Raw genomic sequence first — 26,468 nt, 5'->3', positions numbered from 1 at the left:
AGTTGAAGAATGTAATTTGAATGCTTCAGTAAAGCTACAAGAATACGAAAACACTGGAATGGTGTTTTCCAGGCTTAAGTGGATTAGGCATTACACACATCACTGCAGTTCAGAAATACATTATTTCTAGAAAAGGTAAACGAAGAAATTGTGTCAAATTTAACAATGCTAGTAGCAAATATATTTGCCAAGACTATCCCTTGCTACTTACTCTGTTCAGATAGCAATGTTTTTTCTTCTTTCAGGCAATTCCAGGAGGACAGAGAGTCATTCCTGTGCCAGTGCTATTGCCAGCTAAACTGAAAACTGAATGTGTTTGCAGAGTTACAGAAAGAGTCCATGATGCTACTGGATGGAGACTGCAATTGATTGGCAGTATTATATCTGAGGAGGAAGAAGGACAGAGAGGGAAAGAGAGAATAATTGTAGCGAAGGGAAGGGGAGGGAAAAATCTAGGCATTCATCAAGTGCTCTCAATATCATTATTTGCCTCACATCATAGTGTATAGGTAGGAACAAGTTCTGGGAAACCTGCTTCTTTCTAGCTGACTTGTTTTAGGCAATATTGTAGGAGTAAGACAATGAATGTAAGTCAAATGATGACTTTGCTGTACAGAGATGTTCATAGCCTGGAGAAGAAAATTCATTTGATTTCAGGAGATAAACATTTTCCTTTCCCCCTTTTCCATATCAGCTAGAGTTGAAAAGTCAATCCTCAAGCTTTTTACTAAATGTTACTTTGTCTTTACTGATCAAATATTTCTCCACCCTCATTGAAACAACCGTTTTATTAAAGACTGGATGCTTTTCTTCTCTTTACTGGTTAGATAGTATCTCCATAGTCCTTAATACCATCTGTGTTGTATAGAGTCTTGCTGACTGTAGCAGAGGTGACTGACTCTATGTGTCACCTGCCTTTTGATCACACAACACACAACTTGTGACACCAGAAAAAAGGGGAAAGACACAGTCCAAGTGAAAATAATTTATTGTGCCCAAAACCAGTCTTTCCCTGAGGCAGAGGAGTAAGATAATACAGAGACAAGCTAACTCCCTTTCCCAGTACCACACAAAGCACAAACAGAAAAAGCCCTGTTAAGTCATACAGTCCTCCAACTTATCACTGCAGAGCTGTCCTCTGCAGTATATTGTACACTCTTGTTTGAACTGACACAGCCACTGAAGAAGCCATTCCCTTGGGAATGTATTCTACAATCTACTGATCTCATTCTGAGAAAGTAAAGGGATAACAATTACAAAAACTTGGCATGTGTCATGTTTTAAAAATCATATATGAAGATTACATATAAAACTACATTGAAAGGGCATCCCAAAGTTTAGCAATGTTGATATTAATATGCAAGTACTCAAATTTATCGACAGCTACATGATGATACACTCTCCATTTAAACAATTGCGTGCTACTGGTTTTCCCTACCTTGCCATGTCTCATTCAGAATGGACAGTACTCACATGATGAGTTGACAATGGCTGTTTTGCTTTCTTCTCATTTTCCAGAGTCCGGCTTCAGACACCACAAACCAATCCTTCTGAAGATTAATCTCCTTAACATCTTTTCTCTGGTGCTCTTCACAGTACTATTTGGAAGTTTCACATGCAGTGTGCTTGGTCACTCTTGGGAGCAGACTGGAGTGATGTTAATTCCATTCAACAGCTGGAGAGCCCAGGCATGGAGACTTCCTAGTGTTTAGATACTCAGCCTTAACCCCAAGAGCATATTCAGAGTTATGCTCTACTGTATCCACCTGAAATGCAGCTGCTACTGCATCAATTACAGTGAAGTACATGTGGTACTCCAGCAAGTCAGAGTATGTGTCCCAGGTTGAGCTCCAGAAACCAAGGGATATGAGCCATGAGAGTAAGTACAAAGCGACGTTTAAAAGCTGGATAAACCAAAACCCCAGACCCTACAGACTGGCTCCACTTCATTTACAGGATTCTGCATCCTCCAGCTCCCCGTACAATATATCTAAGAGAAAGATTCACAGACTTGCTGATTCACAAACTCTCCAGTGGAACCTTTTTCACATTGCATGTAATAAATACGTATTCTCTGAATGAGAGAAGCAGAAAAAGCTTTCAGCTTAACAGATGGGCATTCATGGGCACACACTTGTGGATAATAGCTGCAAAACCAAGGGAGCTATTTCTGATCCTACTTCAGGTGAATGGTTTAACTCTTATAGTCAAAGTGGAGCAAATTCTGCAGAAATCAGTGAACTATTTCAGCCAAAGAATGCCTTTCATTAAAACCACTACTTTACATTGGCTGGTTAGATAATTTCAGTCAAGTTTTGCAGAGCCACATGCATGTTCTAGACACTGGAATACTGGAAAAATACTGGTGGCACAGTTTTTGGCAGGGGCACCTTATATTGTTCCAGACATAATCTAATAGGCTCTGAAACAGATACCTAATCAAAAAAGATGGGCAAAAGAATGGCAATTTGTGAATCTTGACAAGATTTATCTGTAAGATAGATAGACAGTTATTCAGCACTGTCAAGACTTACTAGACTTAGCTAGAGTGGTAATGTTACTGACGCAGGGACACACTCCAAGCTGCTTGGAAGACCAAGGACACCAATAGCTCCTTGCTGTTCCTGATCTGTTTGCCACTCACCTCTGCAGGATGTTTGTTCCAGATCTGCCTTGACCCCTGTGCACTTGAGCTGAGTGTCTTAGCCTTGCAGACTGCCAGATCAAGGGGCCTGATGAGAACAGGAGCACACAAACCATTTGGTGTGGGTGTGTGGACCAAGCACAATCACAGCAGCCCAGAGCTGCAACAGTAGGAAGGAATTCAGCTCAGCTCTACATTCAGAGAAAATGACACTTTCAGGGCAATTATATGCTGGAATTTCAAGGCATGTGTGAACTATCTGCATTGACTTATGAAGCATGTGTGGGTTGTCAAACAGAAAGAAGTTACTCCTCACTAAATGCCAAATTCAACTCTAACTGGAGTATCTAAGGAAAAATATAGTTCCCATAATGTGAATTCATTTCATACTTCCTCTGCACTGATCTCTCTCTTGAAAAAGAGAAGTTATTGTTATGTAAGAATCTTACATTCTTAGTATTCTCCTAAATTCATTGACAAGAGAAAAAAAACCAAAACCAAATTAAAGTTAAAAAAATAAAAATAAACAACAACAAAAAAACAACAAGCATGTATTAATGTCTCCCACAGACATTAGTTTTTTGAATGGACCAGTCAGTGGCATAGAAGTAGATGATCACTCAAACAATGGGCACCAATCCAAAGCATAAACATCGTAAAAGATACAGTCAAGTCATTATTGTCTTCTGCTTTTCCCCATCTCTTAAAATCAAGCACAAAAATGACTGCAGAGCCTACTGCTCTACTTGAATAGACCAAACCACATGTAGAGAGCAATGCACATAGTGTCTTACACCCACAGTTATGTTTATTTAACATTCTACCTCTTTAAGGGATACTCCAGACTATGGAAAAAACAAAACAGCAGTTCTGGTTGTTCCTCTAGTAAATATTTTCTCACAAGTTTTAATTAAATATAGAAAAAAAAAAAAAAATAGCAACTGAGTTAAATAACATGCTGTGAAAGTAAAACTACCCAGTAGTCAAAGACAAATAATAATGTGAGAGCTATAATGCTAATGACCTACTATGAATGTAATGATCAACTGATTAGACATTTAATTTCTCATTTGAAATCAAATTTACATACCTAACCTATCAATTCAGTTGTGACAGTAACATTAAAATTAAATATGTGGTTTGGTATTTCAGTAAATGACAGGCATTGGTTAAATAGCAATAATACTAGCCTTTGGGACAAACATCTACAGCGCATTGCCTAATTCATTTCATTTTCAAATGAACAAAGTCTGTCTCTGAATACCCTGCTTTTCTACAGATATGCCTGGAAGGACTTGTTATTAACTCTGGAGACGGAAAGATGGTGGCTGAAAAAAATGAGCCTCATATATTATGTCAAAAAACATTCTCTTAAGTGGAAGGGTGCAGTCCAGGGAGCCCAGCATCTCCTCAGAGAGGATAGGTACTTCGGATATGGCCCATCAGACAAGTTAGACCTCCACACTCCAGTCCCTCTAGCAGTAATCACTTACAGGATTACAACCACAAAAAGGAAATATGAGATTTTTAAGCCTTTTTAAAAAACGAACCCTTCCTCTCGGAAGACTAGCCACTTGGTGGAATGTTTCATAGAATCATAGAATCACAAGGTTGGAAAGGACCTACAAGATCATCTAGTCCAACTGTCCTCCCCTATCACTATTACTACTCACTAAGCTACTAAACTATATCTTGCAGCACCTCATCCAGAAGGCACTTGACATTGCTGGGGACGGTGACTCCACCACCTCCCTGGGCAGGCCATTCCAGTGCCTGACCAGTCTTTGAAAGAAAAAGTTTTTCCTTATATCTAATTGAAATCTCCTCTGGTGTAACTTGTGGCCATTTCCTTGGGTGCTATTAGTTGCCTGGGAAAAGAAGCCAAACCCCTCCTCATCACAGTCTCCCCTCAGTAAGCTTAGAGAACAATGAGGTCTCCTCTGAGCCTCCTCTTCTCCAGACTAAACAATCCCAGGTCCCTCAGTTGCTCCTCATAAGACTTGTGCTCCAGACCCCTCACCAGTTTTGTTGCCCTTTTCTGGACACGTTCCAGGGCCTCAATGTCTTTCTTGTAGTGAGGGGCCCAAAACTGAACACAATACTCGAGGTGTGGCCTCACCAGTGCTGAGTACAGGGGGATGAACACCTCCCTGCTCCTGCTGGCCACACTATTTCTAATGCAGGCCAGGATGGCATTGGCCCTCTTGGCCACCTGGGCACACTTTTGGCTCACGTTCAGCCAAGCATCAACCAACACCCCCAGGTCCCTTTCCTTTTCACAGTCATCCAGCCACTCAGCCCCAAGCCTATAGCGCTGCGTGGGGTTATTGTGGCCAAAGTGCAGGACCCAGCACTTGGCCTTGTTGAACCTCATCCCATTCACCTCAGCTCAGCAATCTAGCTTATCCAGATCCCTCTAAAGGGCCTCCCCACCCACAGGCAGATTGATCATGCTACCTTCCAACTTGGTATCATCTGCAGACTTACTGAAGGTGCACTCAATCCCCTCAAATTTGGTTCATTGTTTTTCTGAAAAAATGCCCACTAATGGATCATACATCCATGAAACTTTGGTTAACAACTTTTTTACTGCTGATCCCATGTAGTGACTTCAGGTAATCAAGAGGGAAATTTGGAGAAAAAATGAAAATACCTCTTCTGTTGCACTTTTCGGTACTGCTAATTAATGCATTGTTGATTAAGTCCATGTGTCTGAGATAACTAAACAGAGTCACAAAATCACAGGAGTTGGAAGGGATCTCAAGAGATCATTGTGACCCTTCAATAGATCACACAGGTAGGTGTCCAGATGGATCTTGAATATCTCCGTAGAAGGAGACTCACAACCTCTCTGGGCAGCCTGTTCCAGTGCTCCATCACCCTTACTGTAAGTTCTTCTGCACGTAAGTACAGAAGTTCTGGCATACAAGTCTTAGGCCATCTCTCTTTTTCCTATTGCTACACAACACAAAGAAGAACCTGACCTCATCCCTTTGCCTCCCACGTCCTTTATTTATTTATAAAAACTTTTCATTATAAATTCTTGAGACACAGACACATTGGAATCCATCACCTAAGGATCGTCACTCTACTTTTTAAATCTTGTTGAAAAATAGCAAGGAAAAGGAAAGATTTTTTTGTTTTGTTCTGTTTTTTTTAAACCAAGAAAAGGATAATTGAACTTACAGACAGGTTACCTTTTCTTCCTCTTTCTTTTTGTGACAAAGACACCTCAAAAGTTGATTCACGCAAAAGAAAGAGAGAAAAGAACTTGACAGATTATGACTCTATCTGCTACTGCAAATTTGGAATGATAGAAATACAGCCTAAGGAGATATAGGAAGAAGTTCAAGTGAAAGCTGTATGGTGAAACGTGTGTAGAAATTACATAGCTATACAGGTAGTCATATAGAACCATGGTTTATCACAAGATTATCTTTGCTAGTGGGTTGTTTATATATACATACTGTCCAGGTATATGCAAGGATAGATAAAATAGTTTAAGGCTTTTAGTGACTTCTGTTGGTACTTACCATGATTATTTGTCCCATCTGGACAGCAATATATTGTGTGTCAACTTGTGAAAACTATGGGAGATTACCACCTATGTAAATAAGAACATAAAAGGAAACATTAATGGGCTGTAAAAAGTAGTCTGAAATGCAGCATTAGTTTTGTCTTTATTCCTTACAGAATTTCACATAGCTGTTTTCCCAGAATTTACAGTTATTCAGCATAACATTCTTTCTGCATTATCAGTCTCCCAGACGGAAAGCAGTTTCATAGACAAAGTTTGCGGTAAGCTTATATCCTTTCACTCTTCAAGTTCTTAACTAAAAAAACATCTTTCCTATCTGTCAAACATTGCCATGCCATAAGAATTAATCTGGGTAAACATAGGCATTTGAGTGTTTCAATTTCTCTAGCACATATTTATCTCAAAGTAATATATATGGATTCCAATTGCAGAAAAAAGAGAGTACCCTGCTTTGCACAGGTATGAAGGATTAAGCATTTTAGAATTGAAAGTGAGGAGCTGCCTCAATAGTACAGAGCTGCCTGCCTTGTGAGTTCTCTGCCACGCTTCTGTCAGTAACACATCTATGCTTTTGACAGCAATTAGGAGGATAATTTCATTAAGAAAAGTGCTATCAGAGAACTGCAAGACCAATATATTTAAAACTGCACATTGTTCTTGGAAAATATTGCACAGGACACAGGTTCATCTCCTTGACTATCTGTCTGAATAAGGTAGCATGGAAAGAATTGGAGCAACGTAGTCTAGTGGGAGATGACCCTGCCCATGGTAGGAGAGTTGGAACCACATGACCTTAGAGGTCCTTTCCAACCCAAACCATTCTGTGATTCTATGAATTCACACTCTGACCATCAGCCACTGACCTAAGTGTCCCAAGTGGTGTGAAATTAACAAATCTGAAGACTATAGTGACAGGGTGAGTGTTGGTAAAGTATTTGTCACAAAATAGCCATAGTTTGCAGCTATTCCTTTCACTGAAGAAAAAAGAAAAATCATGTATATTGCTCCTCAAGACTATTCTTACTGTGAAATTTTTAGGATTCTATCCCTTTTGTTAAACTAAATTTATCCAGTTAGACTGCCAGATTAGATATTGATAGCCTTATGACAAGACTCTGTTTCCAGTTTTTACTGGCTTAATGAGCAACCAAGTTGTCAATATGGTATAAAAGAACCACAGTAATTCCCATACCGTGCCTCCACTCCAACACTAAGTCACCAGAAATTGCCGAAGAGTCACTCTGTTCATCTTCTCTCCAGCAGACCTAATGGCATTTTTGGAGCAGGCAGACAGCATGAGTGACAGCAGCCCCAAAGTTACTTTAATGTGTTTCACAGACACAGGCTGCCATTTGTTACCTGAGGTTCAGAAATATGCATCTGTGTCATAAAGCTTCTTCCTTCTACTTCAAATTTGAGCAGAAACACTGTTCCACTATCCCAGAAAGACAAGGCCAAGCTGCAAGCTATTAGTTACTGCCTAGATCAGGAGCGAGTCACAAGCAGGATAGAGGGAAGAGCTTAGTCTTGTGATTATTTGGTATAGCTTTGCAGTCAAACGACTTTTGCACCAAAAGGACTATTTTTCTCCATTTGTTAACTAAGTTTTGGCTATATAGATATGCAAATACCGCATTTGTAATAAATAAAAAGAGTATTAATTGGGAAAAAGAGCACCTGCCCAGCCTCATTTCTTTGTAATACTCATGATCTTCAGTCTTCTTAGGACACAGGTATTTGTATCAACTAAACAGTTAATTAGAGTAACAGCACTATCCACACTCCCTTTTATTTATTCATTTAATTCATTCAACTCTTTGAAAGGGTAGATAATAGCGGGACAAGGGGAAATGGTTTTAAGCTGATGGAGGGAAAATTTAGGTTGGGTATCGGGAGAAGTTATTTACTATAAGAGTGGTCCGGTGCTGGCACAGGCTGCCCAGAGATGTTGTGGAGGCCCCGTCCCTGAAGATGTTCAAGGCCAGGTTGGATGGGGTGCTGGGCAGCCTGGTCTAGTATTAAATGGGGAGGTTGGTGGCCCTTCCTGTGGCGCGGGAGCTTGGAGCTTCATGATCCTTGAGGTCCATTCCAACCTGGGCCATTCTATGATTCTGTGAATGATATGTTCATTCAATAGCAGGGAAAGTCATAATTACTTTCTTTGGCCATTGTTTTTTCCCCACACATCTCTATGACGGTTGCCCCAGATTCATGTTCTCCCATTTCCTGTTTTTACTCTACTGTCTTTTATTTTGATAGAATTCCATTGGCTGCTCATTTTTTATTTTGTCCTGGAGTCTTTGTCTTGTGTTGACATCTGTCACTGCTGATACCTCACTGACCACTCATTAGAACGGGGAGAAGCTGCCTCAGATTCAGTAGAAGTGGTCAGGATTGCAATTCTGAAAAGAGCTAATGTTACTATTAAAAATGACCGGCAAAGGGATTTCTGTGCTTTTTTGCAGTGTAACTACATCTGATGCAGGCTCATATGAGGAGGAAGCAGCTCAGGAGATAATGCTGAGAATCTTTTTCCTAAGACAGCATTGCTGCTGATCCTGTTTGTCACACTTGAATGAAAAAGAGGTGGGAAAATATTACCCTTCATCACAGCTGCTACAGGTGGGTAAATTAGACTAGATTAGGAGGATTAATCCAGTCCCTAATCATATATCACCGTAATTCTCCCATCATTATCAGCATGCTTCTCAGTTTCTGTTTCTCCATTTTACTTAATCCATCTTATTTTTACACTTCCTTCTACTTCATTCCCAACTCTGCTTTCTAATTTGCAGCCATTCTCTTTACCATTCAAACTGCATGCTAAATGGAAGAGTGAGGAGCCAAAATGTCAGGGAACTGCCACTCACCGTGATGCCTTCAGCACTCTGCCACACTCTGATTTGGTGACAATGCTTACAATAACATCCTCCTTGCATTTTCTTCTGACTTGTGATTTCTTTTGCATTTTCAAAATAAGGAATAACAATACAGAATCATCAGTGAGTTTCACAACAGCAGCAACAAGCAATTTCTTTATTTCTTATGAAATTGTACATCTTTTCAATGAAAAAAAAAAACCAAACCCACAACCCTAGCACAAACTTAATTGTTCAATATCAGTGACAATTTAAATTCAGTTCACAGAGAAATTCTCTTGTATAATGTGTTGAAGAGATAGGAGGAATTCTGAAAGTCTAAGAAAGATTGAATTTTAAGGAAATACCAACTCCTTACAAATCTTTGGAAATCAAATTAATTATAATCTGTTGATGGCAGATTTATACAGAATAAAGAAGACCAAATAACACAATAGCTGTATAACTGGGATCTCACCTGTACCAAACACTTTACTGCCTTCTCTAGCATGCATTACCTTGGATGAAGTTCAAATAAATTCATAAAAATATAATTACTGCAAGAATTCTAAGTAATATGGATATAAATCATGGAGATAATGGTATGACTAGCAGCCAGAATACAAAAAAGTGAGCTACTAAAATTGCTGGTTTGAAAACTATAGTCTCAGTCTTTTGGTTTTCTAACAGAAATACTTCTGCATAAAGACCATGAACTCTCAGTGACCAAATTATTTTCTTTTAGAATTGGAGGCACGTACCTTTCTACTCTCCATTGAAGTCTAATACATGAAAGCTAAAGGTTTAGATCACAGTTTTGTGATACATTGCTGTATTCCTTTGAAATGAGCTCAGTACTTTAAAAACAGAACTTTATCTTCAGACAGTAGCTCAGGCACAAGAGGGCAAAGTTAATATAATTCCTCCTGCATCTTTCACTTCACTTTATTTAAAGAGCTGGCTGACGTACAATGAAAACGATAAGCTTTTAAGAAATTGGCATTTTTTATTATCTTTTTGCTAATTTGCTTTAACTGCTGAGCAAATTCATATAGAGATGTGAAACACCACAGACAGCACACATTACTCCACTTGTCTATTTATTTGAAAACAATGACAATTTTCCTTTCTTAAAAAAAAAAATTATAATAATGAAATGCATTTATTCCCTAGACTGACTGATATACCAAAGACTGCAAGTTCCAGTTTAATTTACTTGATAATAAACTTTAGCAGGGGCCCAGCATGTAATACTCAAAGAGGAAATTAGCATGTCACTTACTGAACAAGATAGCATTCATTAGATGTTTAGGTATCTTCTGTATTCTTCTCATTCCTCAGCTTTTTCACCTCTATTCTCAGCCCTTTATACTGAGAGAAAAACAGGAATGCTTATCCACAAATACACCTTTGTAGTTCTCATTTCCCATATAAATCAACAACTTGTAGCCAGTGACAGAGGTGGCAATATTTTTCATGATCTATGCCCCAAGTTAACACCATTCCAGTGGCTTCCATGTAATAATGTATTTCTTCCTGTATTTCCCTTAATGGAAACCAGAATCAGAAACTCAGCGTAAAAAGCTACACAATATTTCCCCACAAGTTGCATTTGGCCTTTCAGCAACGTTCTCCAAAAATCTCTATCAGCATTTCATATTTGTTATCCTTTTAGTGGTATTGTCAAAGAGAGAAAGAAGGAAGTTCTTAAGGTTGCTTTTCAGAAACAACCAAATCTTGCGGGGATTCCTGAGGTTGTTCTGTTGACGTGTGTAGCTTGAAATGCAGCCTTTTCACAAACCAGACCTGCTACTTCATGCTGTACTCTCTGTGTGGATATTCCCCATACTATCACTGAAGCCGAAGGATCAAGGATGAGCAGTTCAGTGCCTGCACTACAGGAAGCCTCTGGTGGGCCAGAAGTTCTTCACAGTGCATGAACTAAAAAACTCTAGATCTCAGCAACTGTGGTGCTTCCAAATACAGCTACCTCTGAACAAAACAATTTTAAAATATTTTCCTAAAAAGTAATATAAAAGGCTTTTTTAAGTTCAGAATTTTATGTTTTTGCATTTTCGAGAGGAGAGTTAATTACTATGATTGAAATCTGAATTGTCATCTTTGAATGAATGTCTAGCAATAGTTAAAAACTTCCATGGTGTGTGACTTCACCTATGGAATGGTTTTGCTGGCTTGATGATGACCATTCTTGATAGAAAGAACTTGTTTTTCTGAACAGAACATTAGATATAGAGGTCATGTGTTTCTCCACAGAAGTATGAAACAGAATTATGTTTCTTATTCCCATTTACCTCTGAAACCTTTACAGCATAAACTGGCAATTAATTTGTCAAACTGAAATTCTTTAAGAGCTCAAATTGCAAACATTCAGCTGAGTATTCACAATATATGAATCATATTTTGCTGCTTTATACAACACAATAAATTTTGAGTTGAACTCAACAGGACTAAGTCACACTGCCTGAGGGAATGATTCCTTAATTCAGGGTACTGAATCAGAGTTAGATTCCTTTATAGCCAATATTGTCTCAAGAGAATAAAGTACTGAGAATGAAGTTGAGCTAAAATGCTACTTCAGCTATGAGTTCTGTGTTATCCATGGGAGGAATTACTCTGTACGTGGTGACCCATCCTGCTGATTCAGATATGTAAGCTAGAGGCCTACACCTATTGCAACTATACACAAATGAAACAATCAGCTGGTATCAATACTGTACAGGCACAGCCTGGCATACGATGGACACCAGCTTCTGCAAGTTTTCAAGGCCAGCAAGTGCTCAGTGGATACTGCCAAGACCATGATGCTTTCCCAAGCTCTGACCCTTCTGTCACGAAAAACCAGTTACAAGATACCTTCACAGAGAAAAAACTAATTTCCCTGGGGTTCCCACCTGCTTTCCCTGGATGGCTTGCATAGCACTGATACCTTCTCTAAGGAGGCAAGAAGAAGGACCCAGGGACTTATGGGCCAGCTAGCCTCACCTCAGGGCCTATAAAGTTCTCTTTGTCTTCTGGGTGTTTGTTTCTAAAGATGTGAAGTATAAAATGTTTAGAGTGGTTGTCAATATGAATTTTAAAGGAACAAATGATGTTCAACAGGATTGCCTCCTACAACAAAATGGCTGTCTTTGTGAGCAAGGGAAGGCCTGTGGATGTGGTGTACCTCAGCTTTAGGAAAGCTTTTGATTCTGTCTCCCACAGCACTGTCATTTAGCTTCTGAGAAAGTGTGGAATGGAAGAAATGATGGCTAGATGGACTGAAAATCGCCTGTAACTCTTGGCTTAAAGATTGGCAATCAGTAACTCAGCATCTGCTTGGTGACCGGAACAAGTAGGGTACCAGAAGGGCCAAACTGTTGCTCATAATGTTGAATATCTTAATGACCTGGCTGATCACCCAGAATCTATCATCTACAAATTCATGAATGATGCTGAATTAAGACAAGAGACATGCACAATGAATGAAAGAACTAGAATCCACAGGGACATTGATAAACTTGAGAAACGGGCTCACAGAAGCCTTATGATATTCAACAAGGAGAAAAACAAACTTATCCTGGTACAATGTAACCTTGCATATAACCAAAAGGTGAGCAGTCCAGCACTACATCAGTCTGTGCAGGGAAATTCCGAAATCTAAATTTCTGGAGATTTTTAAGACACAAAAGCACTGGGTATTGGTAACAGCTCTGTCCTGCTTTTTAGGAAAGAAATTGGGCCAAATGACCTCCAAATGTCTCTCTGTACTTTTGTGTCTGAAGCCCATTACTTCTCATTCTGACAAGAAATTTCTGAATTTATACTATGAATTCTGACTGCTCCACAAGATTTAATAATTAATAGCTTGGAAAATACCTTTCCCATGATTGTCTGGGATCCTTTAGCTCTGTCTACTTTGTGTGCAGAATGCATTTATTACCAAAACCTGGCACTTGTGATGAAATCAGTGTGAACTGTAGCTGTCCATGCAATTGTGTACGCAAATTAAAATGACACAGTCTCCTTGCTGGAACATCTTAGCTGACCTTTCATCTTCAGTATGGTGTACCTTCTTATAATGAACCTAACATTTAACACCAGGAAAGTTTGATCTGCATAACTCTAGAACAGATATCTCACAACATACAAACTCATAAGCAACTATCAGGAGAACCAAGTCCAACAAATAGTCATTATAAGTGTTCAAATCATGACCCAGATGAGATGAGACAGCAGTTCGGAGTTCAGAGAGGTGGTAAAACAAAATATATAAATTATATATTTTTCCCTTCATAGTCTCTTCCACAACAATCACTTCTGCAAGAAGCAGCCAGGCACAGGTGATGTAGCTGGTGCTATAGGCACTGATCAAGATAGTGAGCCAGCCTCTGCAGAGCATTTCTAGACACTTGTTTATTTTAACACACTACAGAATCTTCCCAACCAGCACATGTTCCTTAAGGCAATTAGTTACTTTAAATAATCCTCACTTCAGCCAAATGAGAATGCAATGTTGCTGGATAACAACAAAATATATCCTTAACTAAGGATTTCCTAGTTCCAAGTTCTAAAATTCCCCGGGGGGAAAACAAACAAACAAACAATCAAGGAAAAAGAAACAAATTGCCACATCACTTAAAGATAACATTACTTAAAATTCCTTTCTTAATTTGGAATGTAAACAGATAAAGGAAACCAATACATTTCATAGCAACATGAATTACTCTCAGAAGTGTAATTTTAAGACAAAATTTTTCCTTTTTCTGTTTTTTTTTTGTTTTGTTTTTGAATTAGAAACAGGTGCTTCCTTTTGTACAAATGCCAGAAAAAGAGTGCAGAATTTGGCATAAAAGTAATAGAAATACAATCAAAGAGAAGGTGCACTTTAATTACTGTACTGTCTCAAAGGCTATATTTTTGAGCTTTCAGAAAGCTCTTCTTAGGGATTTGTTTGCTTTTCTTTTATTTGGTGAGCCCAACCAATTTGTTATTCTCACTCTTAAGACCTGCACCAGATATAACTTGGAAATTAACTGCCTGTATGCCTGTGCATCTTCACTTAGGGCCTTTACAGTCTGTCTCACAAGTTCTCTCAGCATTGCAGAGACTATGTAAAAGTAACCATTAAGCATTAAGATTTCATAGCAAAGTACAAGGAAGTGAGAGGAAAGTGGCACTGGTAATGTAACCAGAAGTCTATCATGCTGTGTGTATGCATGATAAAGGCAAGAGAGGGAGGTGAGTGGTCTGAAAGTTTTGAAGATATTGATCCACTTTATCTATCCCTATCTCTTCTCCCACATGGGTACTGGTTCTCAGGCCCTGATTCCATTCCCCATCTTCATCTCTATGCTGCTGCTTTCATCTCCAGATCCCACACTTGTTGTTTGCCAATCTGTAGCAGAGAAAGTTTGTCCGGACTGCTGACACCTTCAGAAGTTACATATATCTGACTACTACCAAATGGGAATTTTGAATTATAGCTTACCTAATGCCATTCTCCAACTGCCACTGTTTTGAGCTCGGGCTGTGGATACATGGTTATGGCTGTTGGTAACCACACTAATTTCCACCCAATACACAAGCACAGAAGCAGGCACTTGTCCTTCTCTTTATCAGTTTCTCTTACCACACGCCCTTCATGCACTGCCTCATTTCCCACCTCCCCTTGCCCCATGTTACCTGAGGAATAGAGAACATATGTGACATGCTGCTGAGACTCACATCCAGCTGTCAAGTGTGGTGATCCTCTATCTGTGACTCCCAGTTCAAAGGATGGCAAGTGAAAGCTGTGACCAGTATTGTAAGAAGTTGTTGACAATGAACCAAGGAGGCAGTATGTAGTGTGTGATCAGCTTGCATAAATAATTAACATTATAAGGGTTTCTCCATATAACACTCCCCTCTAGAACCCTGTTTTCATTTCTTTTGAACACCCTTTCCCTCATACTTCATCACTTAGTACCCTCTGCATTCACTTGAATCTCTGTGGTCTCATTAACTTATTCTGCTGATCCATCAGGCCTGAGATCACCCTTACTCTTTTCGAGTTGCTGAATGATACAGGACTTTTCTTGTACACTCTGCAGTTAGAATTTCCAACACAAATCCTCACTGTGTTACATTTCCTGGTTAGTCATACGAGTGCTGCTCTGAAAGCAATGTTTCCTCTTTTATTGTGTTGATCCACAATATCAGAGGTGGATGTTGATAGTATGGCAGTAGAGGTTGAACCTTCCAGCCAATATTCTGTTATGTTTTTTTTGATATGTGTTGCCAGTGGCAGCAGACGGGCAGTCTGACAAAATGGCGTCTGACATAGAAGTAAAAAAGTGGAATATACATGGAAGAGTATAAAGCAAAGGTGTATCACTGAATTCCTCCATGTGGAAAAAACAGCGCACACTGACAATATTTGACACTTGCTGAACGTTTATGGAGACTGAACAGTGGATGTGAGCACAGTGGGGCAAGTGACTGATGTGTTTCAGTAGTGGTGACAGCTATGTGAAAGACAAGTCATGTTCCGGATGGCCATACGCAGCTGTCACATCACAAAATGAAGAGTGTCTTGATGAGTTCATCCACATGAATCAGCCAGTGGTGGTGGCTGTTGAAAAATAGAGTTCTTTAGCTGAGAATGTGCTCTATCAAATGGTGTTATTGTGCTTCTTTGTTGTAGTTTCCATGGAAATAAATAGGAGGCATTACTTTCGGAGTGACCTTTGTACATACTGCAATACACGTTGTTAAAGGAATTAAATAAACTTTAGCATTCACATACCTCAAAACATTGTGCTTTAATGGATAGCTCATTTTCCCAAATAAGAGGCAAGCTTAGGCTTGACTGTTAGTCTCACTCTCTTCAGTGCATCCTACAGTACAAATTATCACTCTTCACTTTCTTTTCTCCTGAACAAAGTTGTTGGAATATTATTTATAGAGTGAGGCTCTGAGTAGAACCATGGCTAATAGCTAATATGTTCTTAATACCCTACACAATCATGTCAGGCTCTTCAGGGATAAAATTTCCACTTTTGATCTTGTTTAGAGGAGCTGGGTTTTCTTTTGCTATAGAAATTGCTAGCCTCAATTTACTGTGAGTTAACCTAACTGTGAAGTTTCTTTAGACAGCACTATTTTTCTGAAAATTTTTCCAGCATCCTCCTCTAGTTTATACTTGCTTGTGGTAACAGTGGTTGGAATGGTTAAAATCTTATTTTGTTCCTTTCTGTAGAAAACATCTGAAGTGACATAATGAATGTATTGTCTTCTCCAAGCAGGATTTTATTTCCTTGTTTACAGCACACTGGTCTGTGTACAGCTCAGACAGACTTGTTAAGCAATGTTCTAGCCCTCCTGTACTATTTGCTGTAATGTCTGGATACTCTGCTGATTCCCACCTTATCACTGACAGAGCTTAGGAAAGTTTGGAAAGTTCCTTGACAAGCAGACACGTTTTTAATTCTTCACTACAGTGAAAAATCTCTACTGAGTAATGAATTTTCTGATCATTCAAAGTCGAGCAAGTCAAGGAGTCTACCATATTAATAGCACCTTTCATTGATTTAAAGGTCAAAAGGGGCAATATATGACAATGTTTAAAAATAACAGAGCGAGGAGAAGTCCAGCAGCCAAGTCAACAAATGACACAGTGCTCTGCACAGAGTCCAGTTTCAACCCTGAGCACTGTAACTTTCTGTGGATGAAATTACTGCCTCAGCAGTGAGAAGAAGACCTTTAGAAAACTTTCTTGTTCACAGCTGATAGTATTTCCTAAATGAAAGACAGGCGCTGGAGGTACCTACTTTTGACCCGTGCTTTGTTTGTCACTCTTGCTGTGCTACTGAGGAAAAGGTTGGGTAAATCCTCCAGACAAGAAAGAAAGAAAAAGTTGGAGATCACTGTTAGGAGACCTCTCCTCTCTCTGAACACATACCCTCAACAGTAGCAATATTGTTTTCCAATAAGGTATGTTGCATCAGTCAAAAATAGCTGTAATAGAGTAGTGAATACTGTGTGGAACAATTTATAGCAACAGCAATAACTTAAATTTTAACTAACTGGTATAAACATATTGTAGTAGCAAAAATAAATAAATAATAATAATAATAAAAATAGCCCTCAACTCTAGACTCAAAGCATATACAGAAAAATCCCTAACCTGTTGGTGGTTTTCCACTCCCCTAGAGACTGTGAAGAATCTGTTAATGCAATCTTAATTATTTTTGTTTGATTTTATGAACTCTATTTATTACTATGACCCTAGTTTGCTTTAAAACTTCATTTCTTATGGTAGAAAAAGGCAGTATCTTTGAATCTGAAACAGGAACATCAAAGACTGTCATCAAAGAGACAAGCTCTTCAAGAAGAACAAAAAGAGACGAATCACCAATCACATCAGAGGGCTGAGCTGAGCAAGTGAAGGACTGGAAAGACATTTTCTCCCTCGGGATTTGCAGGGTATGCAATGGTGATGGTACAAGAAGGAGGAGTCTTCTGTCAGATGTTGTTGTTTTTTATGCATCTGTAAATCTGTTCAGTTGTCTGCAAGCAGAGCTACTGCAGTTTCAAGAAGGGCTTTGGCAAAGCAGACAAATTTCTGCCTTTTATTGTTCAAAGAATTAAACAAGAGACCATGTTTCAGTAAGATCTGAGGTGTGCATTGAAAAGTTTGCAGTTATCTTGCATATGTGTCTGGTCCAGAACTGTTTTGGGAGCTAGGAAAGTGGTCTGAAACTTTACAGAAAGGGGTTACAGGATGCCAACATTTTTACTTTCAGGGGCCAATGAATTAGAGAACAAGAACAGTTTAGGATCTTGTGAGAATTTTTTTTTAGAAGTTACTACAGAACATAAACATGTGGAGTTTGGGTCCGATGTAGTTGATTAAAAAAAAAAAAAAAAAAAAAGAGACCTATCCTTGAAACAAACATAATGTTCTCAGAAATCACAGTTTTCTCCTTCAAGTCTTGGGAACAATGGAAGTTGAACAGCTGTTCTAATTTTCTATTTTTTAACATGGAAAAGGCATTCTTTTATTAGTAATATCAGTTCTGGAAACAGCTTAAGCTTTCAAAAGAGAAAAAAAAATACCCACTTGAGCAGGTAACAGGACACAACTTTAAATGTCATAGATGTTAATAATAGGATCAGAAGGTAGTGAATTTAGGACTCTCTAGTCATTTAGAAGCATTTCTTATCACTGTTAGTGATTGCCTGGTATAGCAGGTACCAAATACAGACTTTGTAAATTTAGTACAATATTTCAAATGCCTTTTCTGAAAGCATAAGTCCTGGGTTGTTGTAGGCTGTACATCTTACCACTTTGTGTTCTCATCATGTCAAATCCTTCAAGTTAAATGACATTACACTGAGTCTGCACTAAGCAAATTCACTACACTGCAGTTGGTTTTTTTTGTTGTTGTTGTTTTTTTTAAAGTCTGTATTGAGCCAATATTCCAACAGGGGTTTATTAAAGAACACCCTGATGATGCAGGTCTAATCCTTTGATGGGACCTACCACGGGGATGTGACCCCTTTTTGATCATTTAATGCTCAGAGCAATTTTTCTGAAAGCCACAGTATGCCTCTTAACCTGGATGTCCTGGATGAATTCCAGCTCAGGAACGCCATGCTGAAAACTCAAATCTCCAGACAGTTTCAGTGATAGAAATCAAGTTACTGTTTAAACTGCTTGTTATTGATGAAGACTTCAAGAAGCAGTTGTCCTCAACACCTGAAGTAATTGCCTCCTGTTATTTCATCCTTTACTGGGTCTGCATTACATATATGTTCTTCATGTTTTAGAGATGTTATGAAAAAATATTATTTGAATCATGGTAAAGGCACCACAGATCTTTATGTAAGAAATGCTATGTAAGTTTAAGCATTATTACATGGTACCCCCAGCTAAAACCATACCAGCTTAAAAATACAGTTCACAGGCAGCTAGAAAGGAATCCTTTCCATTGGCTAGGAAAGCAAGATAGTAAAATATTTTCGTTCGTGAACTTGGCATATAAATTTGTGATAACTTGACTAGCTAGAATGCATCATTAAAAGAAGCTTTTTACATTTCCTATTTTGCATGCAGTAAACAATAACTGCAAATCATTTTTAGAAAATTGAGTTGTAAGATGCCTTTTTGAAAAAAAATAGAGAACAGAGCTTGCTAGAATTTTTTAAGGAGACCAGGCTGCCTGAATGAGAATGAGTCATCTATAATCACACATCACATTTTCTCAGCAGTTCTTTGTCAGGTGTATATGTTTAATTTCCTGCTGGGTTTTTAATTTTGCCAGATAATGTGGGGAGAAAAAGGAAAGATGTTTGAGTCATAAGAGTTTTTTTGTTGCTCTCTCCTCCCTCCTTCTAAAACTGTCACTTGGATGGCTCAAATTCTGCTGTTAAAGTGCCAAACAGAAAGAGGCAGCTCTTATCTGCAGCAATAGATGCAGAATCTGTTCAGTATTTTTACTCTGCTGAAATTCTAACAGAAGATTTGTTTGTTTGTTTAATTGTTGTCCTAAATATTGATCAAACAAGTCTCTTGGAGCAGGGCTCCACTGCAAGCCTTGTGTCTAACACAGCCTCTGGCCATTTTAAAACCCCCAAACATCGGGCTGAAAAACTGCAAACAGTTGTGACTACAGAAAGCTGGACAGTTTTCTAGCTGCTGAAAAGGCAGTGAGGAGATGTAAACTTAAAGAGGTGAGAGCCTTTGTACAGCAAGTAAAGGAAATAGAAGAGCTGTTTTCTCCCTTCCTCATGCTGCAGTAATGCTGATGTTGTTAAGAAGCCTTACACATCTCTAAACTTTCTAAAGACAGGAAGTAATACAGGTATTTGTGCGCTAATGAATCTTCCTTTGATCCAGCAAAGATTTAGAATTTGCTTAACTGTCATGATTCACTGTATGAAGAGTTAACCTTTCAACCAGTCTGACCTGTACATGGCTGTAGTTTCCCATATTCACCATCTGAGAGCCAGACTATGGCTGTGGGGAAACCCTGAAGAAAGAGAATCCTCGTTGTAGCAACCTTTTCAGTAACTTCGGTTATGATCTACAAATTGAGGTGTTTCAGAATTGCTGTCTTCTATGCCCTTAATTTCAATTTTATAGCTCTAAAAAGGAATGTCTGAAATGTGGGTCTCTCTCACGATGCACAAACAGGGAACTACGCAGCAGCCTATATGGATTTAAATCACTCTCTTAAATACTCCTAAGGCATCCAGCTCCCCTCAGCATGCCTAAACAGAAGCCTCACAGAGCATTAGGGAGTATAATCCTCCAGTAAGTGCTAAGTAGGCTGCTATTTTTCCAAGGGAAATGAGCTATTCTTTTCCCTCTCCTACATCACCCTCCAAGAAACGTGGTTTTCATAAGAGCAAAATGGAGACTCTATTTCAGGTCTCTATAAAGGCACACAGGGAGAATGAAAAACACGAAAAATCAATATGAGCCATTTTGGCAGCTGAAATTAGATGCTTCATGATGCTATGCCAATCTCATCGAGCATCATGTACTTTAACTTCTGTGCCTTTTCACTTCCTTTTGTTCCTTCATCTGTGGGAATAAAATACAGGTCTGGGTTTTTCTTCATGTGTGCATGTGGTTTGGTTTTGGTCAGCCTTTCATACAACTTAGGATTTTTTTTATTGATCAGAAAAAAAAAAAAAAAGGCCACACCCCAGATCAGTGGCTGCTATCTGTTTTTAATGAAAAGCTTCCATGTCAGGTGTTCCTCGTTCAATTAGGTTGTCAGGGAGCATATTTTGGTTGTATTTCAATCACACTAAATTGGTGGCTTTCATGAAAGCTCACTGCTAAGGAAGATGCACGGAGCAGTCAGAAACAGCATGTGTGATAGGGTGCTCTGAGAATAGCTAGAGAACGTGGTTTTCAGATGTATTAATTTGTTAGCAACATACTGGAGAAATCCTCCAGAGAAGAACTACTGAAGTGCAGTGGCTGTGTAAAAGTACTTTTGGCTGGCTGGCTGAAAAAAGCGATATCAGGCGTGATTTTTGAACATGATGTTGAAAATGCCATATGTAGAAATTCTTTTGAGTTGCATGTAAACTGCAAATCTTTTTACTAATAACCTAATGACCAGCAAAAGACAATATCCCTAGGATTGTCCCTAGGAGAGAAGATTTGTACATGTTATCTGTTTGTGCCCTTTAATGACCTTTGCAATCCTGGTTAAATTAAGAGGCCACGTACTCTATCTTGTTCAATATGCTGCCTGACTGAGGCAGCGCTGAGCAGCAGGAATAACACTGAGGACAATGCCAAGGTTTTCTGTCAGAGAAACGGGACAGTGCAAAGTCTCTGAAGAAGGGCATGGGAACTCAGCTCAGGCCATGTGGAACAGGACAGCTTCTACAGGACAGAGAGTGGGGGAACAGTTAAAGCTGGCCAGCCCGCCCGCTCCAGGGTAAGATGGAGAGAAAGGTTTTTTAATTAAGCAGAATACGATGTACTATTTCCTGTGCAGAAACCCCTGATCATTGCCCCAACTTTCTGGTCATTTTTGTTATTTATTTTTTTTACTAAAGAGACAAAACAACCATTGACTGAGATTCAGAACAGAAGGACATGATGCTTCTTGTTAGTGGGGCTACAAAAGCAAAACCTATGTAGAAATTGATTCTAGAACCTTAACATTTTTGTTTGTTAATATCAGCAATTGCTCTGTTTAATAAAAATCTACATTTATTAACTGATGTTAGCAAGAGCAGCATAAGCTAGAATTCAATATCTGTATTTTAGTCAAATATTGGGTGAGAGCATTCTGAACTGTTGGAAAAGCAACAGGTGTAATCTCTGTACAGCCTGCACAGTGCCAAGGGTTCAAAATGTTGAATTCTGCATCTGTGACCTTTATGTAATGAAGAAGGTCATTTTAATGCTAGGACATCTGCGCCAAGCCATATGGTGAGCAAGAAATGGTGTGATCACCACTCAAAATATGCTGCAGAGATATTATTCTGGTGCCACATGCCCTCTGGTATCTTCAGGCAGAGTCTTATTTATCACACAGTAAAAGCATAATCATTTGAAGAAAAATGACCTGGAGTACTGAAAAAAAAAAAAAAAAAAGTTAAATACTTAAACAGAAATATTCCCTGCTGGATCTGAAGATCATCTCATGGACATTGTTCTATTACATGACCTCACCTTTGGCTTGGGAGACACACTGCACTTGCTGCAATGCATCACAGGACCAGTGAAGCTAGGAACTCTCACTAGCAATAAATTAATGAGGCTAATTAGAGAATGATGGTGATATCTGCTACTGCTTGCATGGCATTACAATGTAAACTCACAATGTAGCTCAGGTGTCAGTCAACTGGTTGAGAAGACCCCAGATAGTGGGCAACCCAGAAGAAGAAAGCACTTTCAAATGGTTGATGTTCATCGCACTGAACTTTGTATGAACATACACTGGCCTCAGATTTGATTAGTCCATGCACATGTTGCTGCCTTCATGCAGCAGGAATTGTTCAGCCTAGTGATGCATTATAAGCACCTCCTGCACAGATGGAGTTGGCTTTTGGATGAAACGAGTCCTGGAACAGGGATTCAAATTCCAAATAAATCATGCTTGTGTAAGAACACAGTCCAAAATAACCAGGAGAGCCAGTTTGCCTGTTCTCAAAAGCTGCCCTACTATTGTTAAGCGTATTAAGAGGATTAGAATCAGGATGTGCTGAACACATGTGAAACACCTGTGATAAATGCTCCTAAAATAACTCAGCAGTGCAGAGTGCTTACTAGGGCACAAATTGCTAATGCGATTCTTATCATTCAGATGCAGACTGAAACATTTTAGTGATTGTCCTGCTTTCTTCTAACATTGTTATTCTACAGTTACATTTGGAAAGCTTGATGAATGGGTAAAATGAAAGCAAGTGTGAAGTATTTCATGGAATCAAAGAAAGACCATTTCTGAGAATATTGTTTGATTTCATGAAAAGTTGCCATTCCTATTTTATATATAATTATATAAACAAAACTAAACAAAACACAACAGATTTTGATTGATCTCTAAAGCTTCTTCATGATAAGAGATTGAGAGCTTTGTTGCAGTAAGGTAATTCAAACTTGGCTCTGAAAAAAGGGAAGAAAAAATCTTTTTTTTTTTTTTTGAAAGAATCATAGTTAATGAAGAAGATTACAAACAAGGACACATAGTTATGGTGGGTGGTTTTTCATTTCCAAAAAACTCAGTTCCTGGGAGATAAGTAATAATTAAGAGAAATTTGGATTTGATGCACAAAAATACAGCTTTCAGCATCCTACTGAAAGATCACAAATTGAGTATTTTTAGATGAATAGTTTAGAAACATGAATAATCAACTAGCAAAACTTCTAATCTACTAATTGGATTCCCAGTGAGCTATCCAAAGCTCTTCCTCTTAACTGAGGACAGGGTTTCATCCTGTGAGCTTGCAAGTGTGAGGGCAACAAAAGTTATCAGCAGTCCCCTCTGCTTGTTAAGCCAACCTTTACACTGGTGGCACGTGGAAGCCAGACTGAGCACTATCGAGACAGGCAGAGCCGAGTTCTGCCTAAGCCTACAAAAACAAACTTCCCACAGCTATTTTTCCAATGGAGAAATCCATCTAGAATACTCTGCAGCCGCAGCATGAGCCTGGCAGCTGCAGAAGGAAACAGGGGAGGCTGCTACTTCCACCAGTTCCTTCCCTCTCTGAGTGCTTTCTCTCAGTAAACACTAATAATCTTCTGATAGTGCGTGTGGACTTTAGGACAATAAGAGCATTCTGTGGGGAATCTGCGCTCTGATATTTTCCCTGAATTCTCAGCGAAGTCTCTCAGCACATTGGTGTTAACTCTGGGATTGTATTTTCAGCATCTGTGCAGTTGGTCTCCAGTGAAATACTGCATTTGAGAGACCCACTAATTTATTTCTGCTCTTGCCAAATGACTTACCCTGCATATTAATACTAACTATCATGTTTAAACAAATGGGCCCATTAATTCAAACTTCATTTCCTTTTCAATTGGTAATATATGTAAAGAACAATAACCAATGCAGCATAATTTTACCCATGGCTGTTATAAGTGGGTACACAATATCACATTTATTTCCTTCTAAAAGAATTGCTTCTAAATGAGCGAAGGATATTACAAGTGTTAGCTTTTCTCCTTCCCTCAATGCATCGTGAAGATGTGGGAGGGTTGTTGGAGGAGAAGCCGTTTAAACTCAGACTGAAGTTGGATGTTATTTGGGAGTTTGATCCAAAGTCAGATGCCTCGAAGGGAACATTTATTTTTTACTTTTTTAGGGTTTGCTACAGTACTGTAATAAACATTAGCAAAATTCATGATGGAAAAAGGAAGGAATGTATTACAAAGCATGAACTTCAACAGAAAAACCTTAATTCTCAATCCAACAGTCTCCTGCCAAGAATAATGAGCAAACATTGTTTCATAAATTAAATTAGGATTATTTTTCAGATTAGGAGCATAGAAGTGAGTCTATTGATAGTTGCAATCATACTTCAGTATTCAATTGTCCAGCAGGGAAGGCAATCAAGAAAGTTAAAACTGCTTTTGGAAAACTCAAGTTGTAACACTTCAAGAAACAGAATGGAATTGTACTAGCTCTTGAGATTTTAATAGGCAAGACCCTGAATAATAATGAAAAACACAATTAGATTCTTCAGTGAGGACAAAATAAAGAACATTGGTTGATATTGTTTCCATGAGAAACACAGGCAATTAATGAGAAGTTTCTGGTGGCATTGCTAGAGTTTCAAAGCTAGGATCATATAGAATCCCATCTAGAAAACCCCCCTCAAAGTACCTTAGTCTAACTTCAATACTGTCAGCTTGCATGGATAATACCTGTAAGAGAAACTCATAGCTTATCTCATTGGAACTGCTCCCACTAATCTGAACTATGAATGTTTTTTTTAACTGGATTTGCTAAACACTCTCTGTGTTTTTAAAATGTTCCCAATTTGAGTAAAAAGCTTGAGTTTCTAAAAAGTCTTAGCATTTTCTATGGAAAGCATTTTTAATATCTCTTACTTAGGTTATCTTAAAATCTTCTTACCAAAATGATATAAAGCTTCACAGAGCATGTGATAAAGAAGTTTCCCAGTGGAATATCCTCAGTATGTGCAAATAACCAGTACCACAAAGAGATGGCCAGACTCTGGAAGGAAGCATCTCAAAGGTACCAGGAGTGAGCTGACTGATTAATTTCCTGCGCAACCTCTGTATTTTATTTTTCCACATTATCTAGTAGCGACTTACTAGATCTCTTCTGAGGAACAGATATCATGTAGCTCATCATTCAACAGAGAGTTTGCTAGATGTTACCAAAATTTGATCATCTTTCAAGTTATCTTGAGTTTCATTCTGTTTGGGCTTGACCAGTCTGTGAAAAGATGGCTGAAAATTAACTCCTAATGAAGTAGGTACATTGAAAAGAGAACAGAGCTTGTTATTTATTTTCATTAAAAGTTAAAAAAGATGTAGATGAATATGCATCACTATTGTGTGCTATGAAGTCCTGGCATACAAGTTCTCCTTGAGGGAACATTCAGTACTCTGCATGGAATTTCATGGAAAGTTTTATGTGTGCTATTGCATTAGGTGCCACATTAGTGGTTCTTCCCTTCAACAGGGTTATCTCTCTCACTGGCACAGATGAACACACAAAAGCTAAATTCATTCAGAGACATATAAGGGACTTTACATCATAAAAATCTCTACAATATACTTTGGAGTACCCTTTGTGTACCTCTAAGGCTCAAAGGCTTTACTGTTTAACAGTAAACACAGTATCTGCAATGTGTCGCAAAACACAGCAGAAGACCTCAAGGGTCTCTGCAATAGGAAGAAATTTGCAAAGTGAAATTCTCAGATCATCGCTGGTAATGTTCCATTCGATAGGGCAAGAAAAATAGAAACAAACCAGATCTCAAATATCTGCCCTGTGGAAATATTCTTTCCCTCCCACAAGTGAGTCTGTCTGTTTAAACATGTGTGAGCTATACTAATCAAGCCCCTGAGAAATTTTAGAAGCAGTAGGAGTACTCCTGCAGCACTCCCCAACAACCTGTCTTCAGTCTCCTGTGCTTCAAATGAAAAGACAGCATCTTCTCTCTTCCCCATTCTCTGTTTCCTTCCAACCAAATTATGCATCCAGGAAAAAACTCTCCAGGAAGATTCTTCTTTCTCATTCTCCCTTCTTCACATTCCCTTTCAGTATTCCTTCACAATAATTCTTTTTGGAAATACCCTTTGCATTTTGATGTAGCTTCCAGAATCAAAAAATCCCACTCTAAGTGAAAACTCTCTTTAGCATAAAGTTGGCAGACTTTTTCCCTTGCTGATAACAGGCATTTGGGTATGTTGCCAGCATTTGCTTTGATAATAGTCACA

The 26,468-nt window shown here is 38.7% G+C and overlaps 1 long non-coding RNA gene across 1 annotated transcript in view; it reads right to left on the bottom strand.

Annotated features, from left to right (window-relative positions):
* Positions 1-1,007: 1,007 nt before the first annotated feature.
* The window catches only part of LOC146545258 (uncharacterized), a 36,963-nt gene continuing 11,502 nt past the window's right edge, over positions 1,008-26,468 (bottom strand). The window contains exons 2-6 of the long non-coding RNA XR_014881236.1: positions 10,323-10,411; positions 9,053-9,141; positions 6,178-6,248; positions 2,645-2,732; positions 1,008-1,701 (exon numbers count right to left, since the gene is read on the bottom strand). This is a non-coding gene — a long non-coding RNA (uncharacterized LOC146545258). The remainder of the gene's footprint in view (positions 1,702-2,644; positions 2,733-6,177; positions 6,249-9,052; positions 9,142-10,322; positions 10,412-26,468) is intronic.

The sequence above is a fragment of the Meleagris gallopavo genome, chromosome 1, assembly GCF_905368555.1.
Source record: "Meleagris gallopavo chromosome 1, MGAL_WU_HG_1.1, whole genome shotgun sequence".
Lineage (NCBI taxonomy): Eukaryota > Metazoa > Chordata > Aves > Galliformes > Phasianidae > Meleagris > Meleagris gallopavo.
The sequence above is the reverse complement of the archived record's forward strand: the minus strand, read 5'-3'. Positions and strand labels throughout refer to the sequence as shown.